This window comes from Leptopilina heterotoma, unplaced genomic scaffold (genome assembly GCF_015476425.1).
Source record: "Leptopilina heterotoma isolate Lh14 unplaced genomic scaffold, ASM1547642v1 Lhet_261, whole genome shotgun sequence".
In the NCBI taxonomy this organism is placed as follows: domain Eukaryota; kingdom Metazoa; phylum Arthropoda; class Insecta; order Hymenoptera; family Figitidae; genus Leptopilina; species Leptopilina heterotoma.
Genome location: NW_025110971.1, coordinates 123566 through 136840, shown reverse-complemented (window position 1 = coordinate 136840; position 13275 = coordinate 123566). Strand labels below are relative to the sequence as shown.

General features: G+C 21.9%; 1 protein-coding gene across 1 annotated transcript in view; it reads right to left on the bottom strand.

Annotated features, from left to right (window-relative positions):
• The window catches only part of LOC122503429 (mannosyl-oligosaccharide 1,2-alpha-mannosidase IA), a 444579-nt gene that overhangs the window by 314566 nt on the left and 116738 nt on the right, over window positions 1-13275 (bottom strand). The gene's annotated exons all lie outside the window — the stretch shown is intronic.

The following is a 13275-nucleotide window of genomic DNA, read 5'->3' as shown; positions in this document are numbered from 1 at the left end:
AGAGGAATACATTCTCGGAACCAGTCATTCAAGATAACCTTTAACTACCAAGTTATTAAGGAAAAAATATCACTCCAAATGATTGATTACCAAATTGTAAACTCCTCATTACTTTTTTTATTCTACGCGAGAAAAAGTTTTCACCAACTTCATGAGATGTCAACAACAACAACAAAAAATTAAATCTTATTCTCTTATTTTACTTCTACTATTAAGTATAAAAATTGTTAATATCAAGCTCTTAATTATATCAGGGTAAAGGAAATCAGAAAAGTCAAGGATTTTTATTAAAAATACTGAAAAAAAATTAAATTTTTAGAATTTATAAGAAAATTAATTTCTATAGAAAAATAATAATGATTAACTATTTATTTAAACGAGAAGTTATTGATGTTAGAATAATTTTAGAATTAAAGAAATTCGTAAATAAAGAACATTTTTTTGGAGTATCTAATATAGTTTTTGAAGTGGAACAAAATTAATTTCTAATTAGCAAAAATATTTCCAAAACTGACGCACTTGATTGTAATCGACAACAACAAACAGGAACAAAATGAACCACATGATATTAATAAAAATCCACTGTGAATTTTATTTGAGCAATTGAATGAGATGATGAAACGATATTTGGTGCGGGATTGTCACACACACACAACATGAGTGTATCGTATCAATTTTCTCGGCAACGTGTGTAATGTTGAATTGAAATGTACACACATTGGAACAACGATTTATATTCCTGAAGTATTAAATGATTCGCGTACCTACACGCCGATACCCTTCGTCTCGCGTGCCCAGTTTAGTTAATTATACGAAATTTATCGACGATCCCATATACGAATTTGCCTATTTGATATGCTGCGACATTCAAAACTCGTACATCACACTTAATCGTTGAATATGGAACAGTCGCTGCGGCATACATCCAACATTATACATATTTAGTCGGCAATTACCAGTCTTAACTGCATTCGTCACAGACAGTATTATTTAAATATTCTACCATTCACGCTATACTTAAAAAAAATTATCAACATGTATGAGAAAATTTTTAATATACAGTCAGTGTTCCTTCAATTTTTAGAAGGACAATTTTTCTAAAAAGCATTCTGTTTCTCTAAAACGAAAAGGTACCTAATTGTCGATCACTTGTTTCATTTCGTTTTTCGTACTTTGAGAATTTTCAAATCCATTTGTTTGCAATTCAATTTTACGTGAAATTTCGATTATTCGGAAATTCTTCGATTAAAAATTATATTAAAAAATAATTACTTCAAATAATAATTAAAAAAAAAAATGTAATCAAACTTTTTCAAAAAAATTAATTCTACATGAACAAAAAGTTTTGAACGTTCAAATGAACGAAATATTTTTTGTTAAAAATATTTTCATAGATTATTGATTACAATTCAAATTAAAAACTCAAATTTTACATTTAGAAACATTATAATTAATTTGCTTAATAGTGAAGCAAAATTATAGTAATAAAAATTTAATTTGAAGAAGAAATAAATAAATTTCGTTCATTTGAACGTTCAAAACTTTAACCTCATAATTCTACAGAATTGTTTCTGCGAAGAATTTTATTACTTTTAAAAATAATTGAATTCAACAAAGAGTTTTACCATATTTTTGAAACTAATTTGAATTTAACACAGAATTTTATTAAAATTTTTGAAAATGATTGAATTTCTGCAAAAAAATTTACTACTTTTCAAAATAATTGAATTTTGGTGAAGGATTCTGATATTTATAAAGAGGGAAATATTGAATAGAATTTTATTAAAAATTTCTGCAAATAATGTTATTACTGTTGTAAATAATTGAATTTTTACAAAGAATTTTATTAAAATTTCTAAAAATAATTGAATTTCTGCATAGAATTTTACTACTTTTCAAAATAATTGAATTTAACAAAGAATTTTACCATATTTTTGAAAATAATTGAATTTAACAAATTATTTTATTAAAATTTTTGAAAATTGAAGAATTACGTTAAAACTTTTGGAAATAATATTAAATATATTTAAAAAAAATACAACTAATTTCAACAGAATTGAAATTCAATTTTTCCAAAAAAATTAATTCTACAGAATTTTTAGTTAAATGTATGAAAAATTCAGATTATCAAAGATTTTAATTTGTAACTTTTTCAAAATTCAATTATTTATTTCTAAAAATTCACGCTATAATGTCTTTAATATTCAATTTTTATTTAAATTTTCACCTGAAATTCAATCTTACATCAATATTTTTATTAGATAATTCTACGCGAATTCAATTATTTAAATACAAAAACAAAGAATTTATGGAATAATTAAATGTTTGCGTAGAATTTTATTAACATTTTTTTTTAAATAATTAACTTTTTTTGGAAAATTTTGTTAAAATAGTAAATATTGAAAATTAAATTGAGAAAAATTGATTGAAATAATTGAAATTTCGCAAAGAAGTTTATTAAAATTTTTTTAAATAATTGAATTTCGGAGAATTTTATTATTTTTAAAAATAATTGAGATTTTTGACGAGAATTTTTTTTAAACCTTCGAACATAATATTATAACTATAATGTTTTCAAAATTATTTTCATAATTTTAATTCAATTATTATTTTCTAGAGTTTTCAACTAAAATTATTCTTTAAATCAATTATTTTTAATAAGTTTTGAAAAAGTTGTTTGAGAATTTTCAAATCCATTTTTTTAAATTCAATTTTACGAAATTTCAATTATTCGGAAATTCTTCAATTATACATTTATTAAAAAATAAAAACTTCAAATAATTTCACATAAAATTCAATTAAACTTTTTTAAAAAAAATTAATTCTACAGAATTGTTTACCTTTTCAAAATTCAATTTTTTTTAAATTTCAGGCTATAATGCTTCTAAAAATGAATTTTATCTTAATTTTTAACTAAAATTCATTTTTAAATCAAGTTTAATTAAAAAATTCTACAAGAATTCAATTATTTAAATACAAAAATAATTTATTGTATACCCAATTGAATATTTCTAAAAATTTAATTTTTATAAAGAATTTTGCCATCAAATTTTTAAAAAATTGAATTCCTTTGACGAATTTTAATAAAATTTTTAAGAATAATTACATTTTTCGAGGTATTTGATTAAAATTGTTTAAAAAATTAAAAAATAATTAAAATTCTGCGATGAATTTTATTATTTATGAAAATAATTAAATCTCTTTTAAAAAATTTATTATTTATAAAATTAATTGAATTTTTGAGAAGAAATTTATAAAAAAATTTGTAAATAATTGAATTTCTGTTCCTTTTTTATTATTTACAAAAATAATTAAATGTTTGCATAGAAATTTATCTAAATTTTTTTGAAATAATTGAATTCTTTTTGAAAAATGTTATTAAAAAATATAGTAGATAATAGAAATCATTGAATTCAGAAAATTTTTTGAAAATAATTGAAATTTTGTCAAGAATTTTGTTAAAATTTTTAAAACTAATTAAATTTTGGAGAAGAATTCAATTATTTATAAAAATAATTGAATTTCGGAGAAGAATTCAATTATTTATAAAAATAATTGTATAATTTTGACGAGAATTTAAAAAATTTTTTAAACATAATTGAATTTCTGCGAAGAAAGAATTTCATTATTTTTGAAAATAATTGAATTTTGTTCACGCAACTCTTTTAAAATTCAATTAATTTTGATATATTTAAGTAGAAATTATTCATTAAATAATTTCTAAGTAATAATTTTATGTTAGTTCTTCAGGAATCATTGTAAATAAATTATTATCAAAAATAGAAAAAAATTGAAGGTTTCGTGTTGGAATTAATTAATCTCCATAAAAAAAATTATGAGAATTTTTGCCTAATATTTACATTCGAGTAAAATTTTAGGAAAAATTTTCGACTATGTCCTTTTTACTATTTAATTAAAATTATGACGTTAGAAAATATTACTGCAACAGAAACCGAGTCGTAATTACAATTTTAATTTTCAATTATAGAAATAAGAATATTATTTGGCATTGTTAAATGATTATTTTCGAAATTTACAAACTAAATAGCGTGGAATATTAAGAAAAGAGGAACATATATATATATATATATATATATGTGAACAATGTGCGTGTCACTGCACCCAATAAAGAACGGGTAATCACGATTTAATGGCTCAATAACGTCTGCCACTGCACCCTGCCATGGACCATGAAACAATTTATCGGTCTCACCAGTCAATAAATTTAGCTTTTGAGTTGAATACAGAGGCCTAACTCTAGAACTATTGTCGGTTTCCTACTTAAATCTTGCGTTAAACCAAAGTTCGTTTTAACTTAAAATTACAAACTCAACCAAATAAAGAATGGTACATTTTTACTGATATTTCCAATTTGAAATACTTTTTTAAAAAATACCACTTAATTTAACTTTTTTCCATCTATAAATTCAGAAACTGAATACATGAAGTAGCAAAAATGTTAATCCAAGAAAATTTTACTGCAAATAACGGTTACGTGGCAAATTTTAACAATCTAGGTTTATTAATATTATAATTTACAATATATTAATTTCGAAATACTTTCTTATTCTCAAAATCTTATTTTTATTTCAACTTGAAAAAATTTTTAATTCTTAAAATTCTTCAATTTTTTTATGCATTTTTTATACTTTAATCTAATGCGTATTGATGTAAAGTCAGAAATATGAATTTTAAATCAGATAACTTAGAAATTATCCAGCTTACATTTTACAAATTCACATTGAAATTTACCTGAATTTATACAATTTCTCAATTTTCAACCTATAATCGCACGACATCAATAGTGCTATAAACTATAAAGAAAAATATTTGTTTTGCATTGATCTTGTTTGAACGTATTTTTTCAATTGAGAAAAAGTAGACGGGAATGAAAGTCAAGCATGTGAAATGTGACAAAACCGGCAGAAATCCGCGCACATATTTTGTTTAAAGTCGAAACTTGTGGGCGAGATATTGAAATGTTTTTCCTCGAGAATACAAATGTTCATGATAAGGAAATAATATTTTAACATTACTATATTGATACCATTCTAAAAAGCATGTATACGCACCACTACTTGGAACTTATTTTAATAATATATTACTCACAATAACATGATACGGAAAAATAGGTAAAAAAAATTGATAATAATAAACACGTATGTTAAATTAATAATTTAATTACAAATTCACTTTTTTTTTAACCTAGTAATAACTTGAATTTTTAATTTTTATGAAATTCAATTACTTTACAAACTTTTAGTTAGAATTCTTCAAAAATTCGATTCTACATATTTCGAAATAACTTTTAAAAGTAAAAATATACAATTTTTTAAAACTATAAAATTTATTTCAATTAAAATTGAAAAAATTTCCAAATAATTGGAAATTTTTTTTAAATACTTGAATTTTTGTGAGGAATTTAATTATTTATGAAAACAATTGAATTCTTCCAACGAATTTCAGTAAATTTTTTTAAATAATTGAATTTATGTGAAAAATTTTATTATTTTTTATGAAAATAATTGAATTTTTATAAAGTCTTTTAAAATAAATTAAATTCTGAATATTAATTTTGCAAACATTTTAAGAATAATTGAATTCTTTTAAGAAATTTTATTTTTAAAATAATTGAATTCATGCGGAAAATCCAAAATAATTGAAATTGTGAACAGAAAATTATTAACATTTTAAGAATAATGAAATTCAGATATTTTTGAAAAGAATTTGAAAATAATTTAAATTATGCAAGTAAATTTATCAAACATTTTAAGAATAATTGAATTCTATGGAAAAACTTTACTGAAAATAATTAAATTCGTGGAAAAAATCACAATAATTGAAATTCTGCAAAGAAATTTATCAATATTTTAAAGAATAATTGAATTCAGATATTTTATTAAAATTGTATTGGAAATAATTGAATTCTTGCAATGAATATCAGTAAATTTTTTTAAATAATTGAATTCCTGTGAAAAATTTTTTTATTTATGAAAATAATTGAATTCTTGCAAAGAATTTCAGTAAATTTTTTTAAATAATTGAATTTCTGTGAAAAATTTTTTTAATTATGAAAATAATTAAATTTTTGCGAAGGACTTTATTAAAATTTTTGAAAATAATTGAAATCCTGTGAAGAATTTTATTACTTATGAAAATAATTGAATTCTTGCAACGAATTTCAGTAAATTTTTTTAAATAATTGAATTTCTGTGAAAAATTTTTTTTATTTATGAAAATAATTGAAATAATTGAAATTTTTGTAAATAATTGAATTTGTTTAAAAAATGGTATGAAAATTCAAAAGAATAATGCAATTACTTCGTATGATTTAATTAATACTGTATTTTAAAAATAATTGAATAATTGTTGCAAGAATTTAATAACATATAAAAATAATTTAATACTTATAAACAAATGTTATTAAAATTTTAGAAACTAATTAATTTCTTCCACAGTATTTTATGTAAATATTTTACATAATTAATTTCTTTCAAAAATGTTTTTTGGAAATTATACTTTACATAATTGAATTCCTGTGTCAATTTTATTATTTATAATATTAATTGAATTTTTCCGAAGTATTTTATTAATATTTTTTTTTAAATAATTGAATGCTTTGGAGAAATTTTATTAAATTTGTAGATTTTCAAAATATTTGAATTTCAGCGAAGGATTTCATTATTTGTGAAAATAATTGAATTCTTGCAAACAAATTTTGAATTTTTTCTAAAAAGAATATTTATTAATAATTAATTACACTGTTTTCCTAAGAAGGGCAAAATGATCCCCAATTGGATCAAAATGATCCAAAAATTGAGATCAAATTCTGATTTGATTCAATTCGTGGCAATTTGATCCTTTTTAGTTAACAATGTAATAATTACTTTACTTCAACTGTTAGTAAATTTAAATTTTAAAGTAGATCAGGAAAAAAAATTAGAAAAAATATCTTTTAGTGTCACAAATTTAAAAAAAGTATCCAAATAGTAGCTAATGGTAAAAAAAAGTAGTAAATAGTAGCTTTTAGTAGATGAGTGCGAAGCCTGGAGGTAAAGAAAAATTTTATCAGTAGAAAATAAAAATAATGCAGTTTGTGTTTAAACAGAGACGATACTATTAAGGTCAAGGTTGCGATATTCAAAAGTACGGCATTATATATACTGCGGCAAATCATAAGCACTCTTCCTATAATGCTCATAAATAATAATGAAGGTTTTTATTGGTAATAATATTTTACGCGTCGATTCTGAACCCAGTGAATTTCGTAGTCGAATGCAGGACCAAAAGTTGTGCTCTCGACACGACGGGGCGCTACAAGAGATGAGGAAGGAATGAAAAATTCCAAATACAATAAGAAAGCGAAAATAAAAATATCACCAAATTTTTTGACACTCCAAAAATTAATTAAAGAAAAAAATCTTTGAGATAAATAATAAAAAGAAAAAAAATAAAACTATGCAAACGGTTAATAAGTAGATTTTTTTAAAATGAATCAAGTTATCAAAAATAACACTTTATAAAAAAATCACCCATATAATAAATAAAAATAATTATACAATATAATATAATAATAATAATAAAAAATAATTTTTTCCCCAATTAATAAATTACGCACATAAATAAAAAACAACGATACCCAAGCAAGTTCTTTTGTTTTAAACCGAAATCTAAATATTATTTTGAAATGAAAGTTTTGACGATTTGTGGTGGAGAGATAACAAATATCGTGCAAAAAAACGGAAAGCTTTGATTGAACATTGTTTCATCGTGGATAGTGCATGCACGTGACAACTGGAAATAGCGTCGTACGAACATTCGAAAAAAAAATAAAAAAGAAAAAAAAATAAAAAATTCATAACCAATATTTTCCTTTCCATACGTGACACGTGTTGTAAACGTCAGAGGCACAAGGGCAAAGAAAAAGGTAAAAAATTAATAAAAGAAAGAGACACAAGTTACTGTGCATCCGAGCCATAAAAGACATAAAAAATATTTGACGACTTTCTGTACAAGTTGAAAGTTACTTTTTTTCTTCCACTCTCAACAACGTTCACACGGCATGGAAACTAATGTCAAAAATCATTTTTCAGTTGTAATATTACTAAAAATAATTATTTAATCATAATGGCAAAAAATAATACAAGGGGAAAAGTTAAAAAAAAATGATAAGGAAATAACAAATAAGGATGGATAAAAAATAATAAATGGATGAAACATTAATAAAAACATATTATTTATTTTTCAAAAGAAATTTATAATGTCTAATGAAAAAAAGTGCATCTATTTTTTATATACTTTTTTTTATCGACTATACTGATTGCAATTCGTTTTTACGAGCAATTCTCCAATATCCAAGAACGTCATTGGGTATAGGTAGTAAGCTAAGATTTATGTCTGCAGTCGTTCTTGACTTTTGCAATTTTTTCTTTTTCGTTTCTCGTATGAAAATTGAATTTTATATTTGCCACAACTCGAAAAGATTTTTTATACCATTCGATAGAGACTTTAATGAATTGACTATAACATCGGAAAAATTTCCTCCTGTGAACGATTTTTAACTCTATGATCCACAAGTTCTTAAAGTTAAAATATGAACAAAATATTTTTCTTTAACAAAATTTTAGCTTTTTCCCTGACAAGGAAAGAATATTTCTGATTCACTCTGAAAATTATTAGATACTCAAAAAAATTTTCCATTACATTTATTTACAAACTTCTTCAATTGAAAAATTATTCGAAAACATCAACAACTTCGTTACTAAATAAATATTTAATCATTTTTATTTTTACATAGAAATTTAAATTCTTCAAAAGATTCAAATTCAAACTTTTTGAAATTCAATAACTTATAAGAATATTATTATATCGATTTCTTCATGTTTTTATAATACGAAAAATTCTGATTTTCAAAGATTTGAATTCGAAACCTTTTCAAAATTCAATTATTTCTAAATATTCCCCCCTAAGGCTTTCAATATTTAATTATTATCTAAAATTTTAACTAAAATTATTCATTTTTAAATCAATTTTTCTTAGAAAATTCTACAAGATTTCAATTATTTAAATACAAAAATAAAAAATTTATTCAATAATTGAATGTTTCTTAAAATATAATTTTTACAAAGAATTTTATTAACAACTTTTGAAAATAGTTCATTTCTTTTAAGGAATTTAATTAAAATTTTTTAAAATAATTGAAATCCTGAGAAGAATTTAAATAATAATTTATGAAAATAATTGAATTCATGCGAAGAATTTTTATTAAATTTCGTTTAAATAATTGAAATTTTGACAAGAATATTATTAAAATTTCTGACAATAATTTAATTCTTGAGAAGATTTTCGCTATTAATTTATAAAAAAAGATAATTTAATTCTTAACGGCAGTTTTTAGAAAAATTTGAAAATATTTAAATTTTCGAAAAGTATTTTATTAGTTTTCAAAAAAATTGAATTCTTATGATGAATTTTGATATTTATCGAAATAATTGAATTTTGGAAAAGAATTTTATTAAAATTCCTTAAAATAATTGATTTTATGTGGAAAACTTTGTTGTTTATCAAGATAATTAAATTCTTTTGCAGAATTACTTAAAAACTTTCGAAAATAATTAATTTCCTGTGACGAATGAAATGTTATTTATGAAACGAATTGAATTATTGCAACTAATTTTATTACTTTATTGAATATAATGGAATGTTTCTTAAATTTGAATTTATTTAAATCTTAAATTTATTTAAAATTGTATTAAAAATATTGGAAATTCTGCGATTAAAATAATTGTATTCCTATATATGAAATTTAATTTTTTTTGAAAATAATTGAATGTTTACGTAGAATTGTAACAAAAATTTTTTTTTAAATTATTTGATAAAATTTAATGAAAATAGTAAATATTTAAAATCATTAAATTGCCAAGAACCTTTGGAAATAATTGAAATTTTGCAAAGAATTTTATTTAAATTTTTGAAAATAATTGAATTTTTGTCGAAAATTTTTGCTATTTATAAAGGAAATTAAATTCCTGACGAGGTATTCGTTCAAATTTTTAAAAATAATTGAATTTCTTCGAAGAATTTTATTATTTCCAAAAATAATTGAATTTTTGGAATGAATATTTTTATTTATAAGAATAATTGAATGTTTGTAATGAATATTTTTATTTATAAAAATATTTGAATTTTGAAAAGAATTTTATATTAAAAGTCCTGAAAATAATTGAATTTTGTTGAAGAATTTTGCTATTTATAAAAATGTAAGTGTAATCTTGACAAGTGTTTAAAAAAAATTTTAAAAACAATTGAATTTCTACGAAGAGTTTTATTGCTTTTGAAAATAATTGAATTCTTGTGATGAATGTAATGTAATTTTGCTAAGAATTTTATTGAAATTCTTCAAAATAATTGAATTTTATTCTTGACAAGAATTTTATTATTTATGAAAATAATTGAATATTTGCAGAGAATTTTATAAATTTTTTTTTTAAATAATTGAATTCTTTTTGAGAAAATTGTTATTTAAATAGTAGATAAATTGAAAATAATTGAATTTCATTGAAGAATTTCATTATTTGGGAAAAAGAATTAATTCCTCGCGAAAAATTTCTTTATTTCAATTATTAGTCGATTTAATGAACGGATTATTAAAAAAAAGTAGTAAATATTGAAAATCATTAAATTGCGAAAAACTTTTGAAAGTAATTGAAATTTTGCAAAGAATTTAATTTAAATTTTTGAAAATAATTGAATTTTCTTCGAAAAATTTTGCTATTTATAAGGATAATTGAATTCTTGACGAGATATTCGTTATAATTTTAAAAATTAATTGAATTTCTTCGAAGAATTTTATTACTTTTGAAAATAATTGAATTCTTGTAATAAATATTGTTATTTATGAAAATAATCGAATTTTGTAAAGAATTTTTTTAAAATTCCTAAAAATAATTGAATTTTTGTAAAGAATTTTGTTATTTGACCATTCTCGACAGAAAGCAATAATTTGAACTATGGGAAAAATCTAGACAGTCAGAAGGAAAAACAATTAATTTTGTTGGTATATGAAAAGCAAAATTATTGTAATAAAAATTTTAATTTTAAGATGAAATAAATTCCATTATTTATTTGAACGTTGAGAACTTTAAGAGCATGTAACTTTTAATTAATTAGAAGATAATAAATTTTTTGTTGCGATTTTTGGAAGACGTTTAAAAGAAAAACACTTTTACTATTTTTTAAAAAAAAGTGTTTTTCTTTTACCTTTTATACGTCTTCCAAAAATCAAAAAAATTAATTTATTAAATAACCTCCAATTATTATATAAAAGGTCTATAATATATCAAAAAAACTTCATTTATTAAATAATTGTGTAAGAATTTACTAAATATTGAATTAATTACAAGATATTTAATATTGGTCACACAGAGAAAAGCGAGTGTTGTTTTTGATGCGGGTAAATTTTGGTAGGGTAATTTTAGTGAGGATAAATTTTCTATAATAGAAAATTTACCTTATTTTCAGTGTTAAAATAACACTTCCGAGCTAAAGTTTGATGCAGACACTTTTAACACCGAATTCAGTGTTAAAATAACACTCACTTTTTTCTGTGCACAATGTTTTAAATATTTATAGGATTTTCTTTATAATATTCGCCATTCTATTAGCAGAACAGCATACTTGAACGATAAGAAAGAACTTTTAAAGAGGATGAAGAAATATACCGAGGAATTGGGAGTAGAGATAAAAGCAGGAAAGTGTGCCGCGAATTCATTGATTCGGTTCATCGTATCCGAAAGCTTTTATAAAAGTAATATTTCCAAAGTCGAGGCTGACAAATGGGATGGCTTTATAAATACTCAATTACCCTTTTTCACCGGAAACTATTTTTGCTAACTAGGCAGACTTTCAGTGGGATGGCATCTAATTTCTTTTCAAATTGTCGTCAATTTCGAAAAATTCTACATTAAAAGACTTGAGTAATAAGCGAGAGAGTGAATTTCACATCATTTGCCACTCAAAAATAATTACACCATTCAAGGGCAGGGCCATTTATTTAAAATCAAAGTTGCCATAAAAATTATATTTTTCTTCGACTTTTCCCTGACTTCGAAAAAAAAATCTTAACTGTTTCCCTGGAACTTGAAGAATATTTCTGATTCATAAAAATTATAAGATGCTAAAAAAAATGTTCTATTACATTTATTTATATATTATTATTTATTTATTATTATATATTTATTCTCTGAAATTTCAAATTAATTTTCTAAATTTTTTAATAAATCTTTTTTAAAAAAAATGTATCTAAACATTTTTTTCTTTGTAAATTCCAGACTATAAAGTTTACACAATAAAATGAAGATTAAGAGTTTGTAAAATATTTATTATATGAAATCTAAACTTTGTTTCTTGTGAAACAAGTTATAGACCATAAAATCTTGTCTTTCAATTTTAGCCTTCAAGAAATTCGCGTTCATTTTTATTGGCTTCTGAAGTCAGTCATATATTTTCTTTTGTTTAGGTGAACGGCTTTTATTTTTCTTTGCCTTTTTTTTATCATCTTTTTTGAAATTTACTTCGTCGTAAGGAAAATCAAAGTCAATAGTAGGGGAAATATTTAAGTGATAAATTGTCATTTAGTTTTCTTTCATTTCTTTTCGTATAATTTATTTTCTCGTAAATTCCACCAAACAGCCAATCAACAACGAACGCCTGTTCTAATAAAAAAAACAAAAATGAAAATATAAATCGTTTTGCATTTCAATATTTGCGTCAGTTTAAAATCATAGTGGAAATAAGTCATTGCTATGAAAACCAACATGAAGTATTTTCTAGTATATTGCGGTCTCGTTATTTTATTTCTCAGCAATGCTTACGCTGAAGGTAAATTTAAAAAAAATTATTTAGAAACAATATAAAGTTTTATAATTTTTAAGAATTTTTTAAAAATCTGATTTCTTTGAATTTTAAAAGTTTAGAAAAATATTGGCAAAATTAGGGAGAGTTTTAAAAAATAAAAAATTTTGTGTTTTAATTTTAGTGAGCGGTAAATTAGAAGGTGGATTGAAAATTGATGGGGCAGGCTTTCCTAAAACAATTGCGAGCTTAATACCTAATGTTGGTTTATCAGCAGGAGCAAATATGAATGTTGGTAAAAAAAAGTGAATAAATTTAAATGTAAAATTACAAATGTAAACATGATTATTAAATGAAAATAAATATATTTTGATTTAAATTCAGTGTTGCCACAAAAATTTAATTTCGTTTTTCCCTGAATTT